Source organism: Syngnathus acus, chromosome 13 (genome assembly GCF_901709675.1).
Source record: "Syngnathus acus chromosome 13, fSynAcu1.2, whole genome shotgun sequence".
Classification (NCBI taxonomy): Eukaryota; Metazoa; Chordata; class Actinopteri; order Syngnathiformes; family Syngnathidae; genus Syngnathus; species Syngnathus acus.
The window spans coordinates 17017618-17024288 of NC_051098.1; positions in this window are offsets into that span (position 1 = coordinate 17017618).

Here is a 6671-nt window from a genome sequence, read left to right on the forward strand (position 1 = left end):
CGACATTGATGTTTTCATTTTCTATTTGTTGGGTTATAGTTGATGGTGTTATTATTCCGAATGTGTTTGAATAAAAGGTGGATCAACAAAAAAACGTTATGCCGACATTTGTTATTTTAGGGGACACCAACTCGTATAACAACGTAAAACACATAAAGCAGTTAACCAAATGTCTGATTTTTATGTTTTGATTGGCGAATATAAATACAAGGGTTAGGGTTCGTGAACGAATCCCTTCCTAAAGTGATTCGTTTTCAGTTCATATGACTTCAACCAGTAGGTGTCGGTCATGCGCATTGAAGCTGGTGCCACCGCGCCGTAAATCAAAACGAAGAAGAAAATGACGTCACTTCCCGTTCACGAACGAGTCGTGAATTGCATTTCCCGTTCACTAACTGAATGGATCTGTGAGTGATTTGCATTTCCAGTTCATCGCGAGAACGGATCAGTGAGGGAACAAATCGTGACTTTCCCGTTCGCGAACGAGGCAATGCAGTTGACCGCCTTCCTTCCTTCCTTCCTTCCTTCCTTCCTTCCTTCCTTCCTTCCTTCCTTCCTTCCTTCCTTCCTTCCTTCCTTCCTTCCTTCCTTCCTTCCTTCCTTCCTTCCCGTGCGCGCATCAACGGATCAGTCAGTGAAGGTGTTGCGTCTCCCTCCTGGCGTGAACTATGGAAGCCAGAATGTCGATTGACGATTTGCCAAGGAAAGAAAGAACCACTCACTGCAACACCACTTCTTTTATGCACGTTTTCTCCAAGCTAACGGCTAACTTTATTGCATGAAGGGATGCGCCGTTATGCAACAACGGGGAGATGATGCTTCTCTTTGGGTCATCTTGATTTTATAACGCTTGTAGTAGTTTTTAAATAACGTGTATGTATATATACGCTATATAAATATTGTTATCCAATATATCTACTGCAATTTCACATTAGATTGCTGGTTTGAAATTTACTTTTAATATTATTATTATTATCAAATAAACATTTATGTTAAAACTTGTCTGGTGTTTTATTCCTTGTTTTTATTTTTTTGGGCATGAAAACAAAAATCTGACATTTGGTTAACTGCTTTATATGACTATGTGTAGGTAAACCTCATGGACATTCAATAGGTACACTACACGAGGTAAAAAAAAAAAAAAAAAAAGAATAAATAAAGAAAGGGATAATTGCACAATAAAAGCACATTTAGGTGTATTCTCACACCTGGGATCGAACCAAGTTCTTACCGAGCAAGAGCCCGTGTCACTCACAAGTCGGCTGTTTCGACCTGGCACGCCAGGGTCCTCTGCACTGTTTTGTACTAGTGATGTGCATTCCAGTTCTTCAGTGAACTGAATCTTTAGAATCGGTTCACTAACCCTAACCTCCTGATTGGCTGTTTGATCTGTGACGTCACTCGGACACTCCATTAGGTACACCGCCATTTTCAAGTGTACCTAATAACAGGCCACTTTATTAGGGAAATATCATGGTCAAAGGTCACAGGTGTCAAGCTCCAGTCCTCGGGGCCGCGTTCCAACATATTTTCCAAGTGACCCTCGTTAAGCGCACCTGCGTGAAAACTTTTAGCTCCTTTCACGTTCAGCAGGAGCTAAAACTTTTCACGCAGGTGCACTTAACGAGGGAATCACACGGACACTCCATTAGGTACACCGCCATTTTCAAGTGTACCTAATAACAGGCCACTTTATTAGGGAAATATCATGGTCAAAGGTCACAGGTGTCAAGCTCTACTCCTCGGGGCCGCATTCCAACATGTTTTCCAAGATAATAAAGTGGCCTGTTATTAGGTACACTTGGAAATGGCGGTGTACCTAATGGAGTGTCCGTGTGATTCCCTCGTTAAGCGCACCTGCGTGAAAAGTTTTTGGTCACTTTCACGTTCGGCAGGAGCTAAAACTTTTCACGCAGGTGCGCTTAACGAGGGAATCACACGGACACTCCATTAGGTACACCGCCATTTTCAAGTGTACCTAAGAACAGGCCACTTTATTATTATTATTATCTTGGAAAATATGTTGGAATGCGGCCCCAAGGACTAGACTTGACACCTGTGACCTTTGCCCATGATATTTCCCTAATAAAGTGGCCACTTTATTATCTTGGAAAACATGTTGGAATGCGGCCCCGAGGACTAGAGCTTGACACCTGTGACCTTTGACCATGATATTTCCCTAATAAAGTGGCCTGTTATTAGGTACACTTGAAAATGGCGGTGTACCTAATGGAGTGTCCGTGTGATTCCCTCGTTAAGCGCACCTGCGTGAAAAGTTTTAGCTCCTGCCGAACGTGAAAGTGACCAAAAACTTTTCACGCAGGTGCGCTTAACGAGGGAATCACATGGACACTCCATTAGGTACACCGCCATTTTCAAGTGTACCTAATAACAGGCCACTGTAGTATCTTGGAAAACATGTTGGAATGCGGGCCCAAGGACTAGAGCTTGACACCTGTGACCTTTGACCATATTTCCCTAATAAAGTGGCCACTTTATTATCTTGGAAAACATGTTGGAATGCGGCCCCAAGGACTAGAGCTTGACACCTGTGACCTTTGACCATGATATTTCCCTAATAACGTGGCCTGTTATTAGGTACACTTGAAAATGGCGGTGTACCTAATGGAGTGTCCGTGTGATTCCCTCGTTAAGCGCACCTGCGTGAAAAGTTTTAGCTCCTGCAGAACGTGAAAGTGACCAAAAACTTTTCACGCATGTGCGCTTAACGAGGGAATCACATGGACACTCCATTAGGTACACCGCCATTTTCAAGTGTACCTAATAACAGGCCACTTTATCTTGGAAAACATGTTGGAATGCGGCCCCAAGGACTAGAGCTTGACACCTGTGACCTTTGACCATGATATTTCCCTAATAAAGTGGCCACTTTATTAGGTACACTTGAAAATGGCGGTGTACCTAATGGAGTGTCCGTGTGATTCCCTCGTTAAGCGCACCTGCGTGAAAAGTTTTAGCTCCTGCAGAACGTGAAAGTGACCAAAAACTTTTCCCGCAGGTGCGCTTAACGAGGGAATCACACGGACACTCCATTAGGTACACCGCCATTTTCAAGTGTACCTAATAACAGGCCACTTTATTATCTTGGAAAACATGTTGGAATGCGGCCCCGAGGACTAGAGCTTGACACCTGTGACCTTTGACCATGATATTTCCCTAATAAAGTGGCCTGTTATTAGGTACACTTGAAAATGGCGGTGTACCTAATGCAGTGTCCGAGTGACGTCACAGATCAAACAGCCAATCAGGAGGTTAGGGTTAGTGAACCGATTCACTTAAGAACTGGAATGCACATCACTAGTACAAAACAGTGCAGACGACCCTGGACTGCCAGGTTGAAACTTGGTTCGATCCCAGGTGTGAGAATACATCTAAATGTGCTTTTATTGTGCAATTAACCCTTTATTTATTTCTTCTTCTTTTTTTTTGCCTCGTGTAGTGGACCTATTGAAGTGTCCATGAGGTGTACCTACACATATTGTCATATAAAGCAGTTAACCAAACGTCAGATTTTTGTTTTCATGCCCAAAAAAATAAAAACAAGGAATAAAACACCAGACAAGTTTTAACATAAATGTTTATTTGAAAATAATAATAATAATATTAAAAGTAAATTTCAAACCAGCAATCCAATGTGAAATTGCAGTAGATATATTGGATAACAATATTTAGGCGTATATATGCATACACGTTATTTAAAAACTACTACAAGTGTTATAAAATCAAGATGACACAAAGAGAAGCATCATCTCCCCGTTGTTGCATAACGGCGCATCCCTTCATGCAATAAAGTTAGCCGTTAGCTTGGAGAAAACGTGCCTAAAAGAAGTGGTGTTGCAGTGAGTGGTTCTTTCTTTCCTTGGCAAATCGTCAATCGACATTCTGGCTTCCATAGTTCACGCCAGGAGGGAGCCGCAACACCTTCACTGACTGATCCGTTGATGCACGCACGGGATGGAAGGAAGGAAGGCAGGAAGGCAGGAAGGCAGGAAGGCAGGTAGGAAGGAAGGAAGGAAGGAAGGAAGGAAGGAAGGAAGGGAGGAAGGGAGGAAGGAAGGAAGGAAGGAAGGAAGGAAGGAAGGAAGGAAGGAAGGAAGGAAGGAAGGAAGGAAGGAAGGCGGTCAACTGCATTGCCTCGTTCGCGAACGGGAAAGTCACGATTCGTTCCCTCACTGATCCGTTCTCGCGCTGAACTGGAAATGCAAATCACTCACAGATCCATTCAGTTAGTGAACGGGAAATGCAATTCACGACTCTTCGTGAACGGGAAGTGACGTCATTTTCTTCTTCGTTTTGATTTACGGCGAGGTGGCACCAGCTTCAATGCGCATGACCGGCACGTACTGGTTGAAGTCACATGAACTGGAAAAAGAACGAATCACTTTAGGAAGTGATTCGTTCACTCTCGTTCACTGAAAACAGAATCGTTCTTTTGGACGAATCGTTCAGTCACGAGCCAACACTAACAGCAACACACACATAAAGTGAGTATGTGCCGATGCCACAACATGAAATGTCAAGATTCTCCGATTTGCCACGCATGCACGATTAGCAAGTGGCTGACCAGGCCTTGCGCTAGCTAACTGACCTGTGGTTTGGCGATCCTGTTTACGATGCGCTCGGTATTTAATGTTGGAAAATTTCCCACGGCACACCACACTGGTTGGGAAACACTGCACTAGATTAAGACACACGTTCGCAGGGTAGGTCAAAGGTTATCAGGGAGTCGCTCAACCAGGCCAACATTGCTGTTAGCTCACTTTGGACGGCTGAATTCAAACACATGCAAACTTGCACATGCTGCCTTCCATGCACAAGTGACTCTTCCATAAGTGCCTTTCAAACTAGGCTTAGGCTTTCAAAGTAGGCTTTCAAGCTAGGGTTAGGGGTTTTTAAAGCTAGGCTTAAGCTTTCAAACTAGGGTTTGGAACTAGGGTTAGGGTTTCAAACTAACCCTCGCCGGGGAATTTTTGACCCACTTATGCATCTAAGGGAAGTTATGGCTTTGCTTAGCTTTTTTTTCTGGGAGGGCATTAAGAAAAAAAAAAGGATTCATTTCAAGATGCGTAAGTGTGTGTGTGATTGTGTGTGGTTGTGTGGTTGTGTGTGTGCGTGCGCGCATGCGTGGACAGGTGTGTTCTGTTATTGTCATCACGGCGTCTGCAACAGCGCTTTGCCCTCGTGACCGTCACGGCAACTCTCGGATTGCGCACCGTTCCCACCGAGCCTGAGGTCAAAGGTCAGCAGAAGGCGGATGCAAAGAGGAAGCCGGCAGGAGGAAAGGCAAGAAAGAAAAAACACAATGAGGAGGAGGTGAAGATGAGCCCAAGCAAAGTCAAGACCGCTGCTGGGCTCCAAGCCTCACGCTTGCTTTGTGCTTGCCGACGACATCAAAATTCGCAGGCACATTTCTCTGATCTGAAAATATAAAGAATGTGCGCGAGGTTGGTTGCGAGTGGCCCAACGGAAAGCGGTAGCAAGCATAGCGACTGGCTTGAAATGCTAAGGAGGTGCCAAGAGTAGCTAGCCAGCTGTGCTAACGGTCAGCGCAGGGCTTGCCAAATGCTAACGGTCGGCACGCTAACGTGACGCAAGCGAGAAAGCCTCGCAAAGACGCACACGTAGGAAGCTTTCGGAGGTGACAGACATTTTTAGGCCAGGGCACAAACTCTGTTATGCATGCACGTTCGCTCTCAAAGATAAGCACACTAATGGAACTGTCACGCACACAAAGGTAAGCCACAAAGATTTTTGCAGAAAAAAACACAACGTAAGCACACACACACACACACACACACACACACACACACACACACACACACACACACACACACACACACACACACACATACGCACGCGGTTGACAAGCTGGGAAAAGGTTTGAGTGTGGGTTAAAGGTTGCAGAGGGTGACCAAGTGATGACAGGTGCTTGACTGTGTATTTTATGAGCGTGTGTGTGTGCGTGTGTGTGTGTTCTGCTTTCATGTGCACTTCCTCCTTCTCAGGTGTGACATATCCATCAGCACTTCGTTCTCAAGCACAACATTCCCACGCTCACACACAAGAAGAAAAGAAAGTTCAAGCCACAACAAGAGTCACGGCGGGAAAGCTGGGGCCTACACACACACACATACACACATGCACACACGTACATTAAGGTACAAACACAGGCGTACGTGTACAGTACCAGGCTGAGGCAACAATACACAAATTGGTATTGAAATGGAATCCTACAAAAACACCCACACTTTTTCACTATGCTCAAAAATGGTCATATGACCTGTAAGCTGCAGGAATAACGCCCGCCCGCCCGCCCGCCCACACGATAAGTATTTAGAAGAAGTTGCAGTTTGACGGCCAAGAGATAGTGGCCACACACAAATTCCAAGCTTGACCTCTTACATGTTTGCAAACTTTTAAACAGGAAGTCAAATGACAGACGAGCACGAGCGCACGCACGCACACACACACGCACGTACACGCGCACACACACACACACACACACACACACACACACACACACACACACACACACACACACACATACACACTCACACACACACAGTTAGTGAAGTTTAATGGGGCAGCTGTTGACCAAAAAGGGCTCTGTGGGAAGCAACAAGTTGACTTACTAAATGTTTACAAACTTT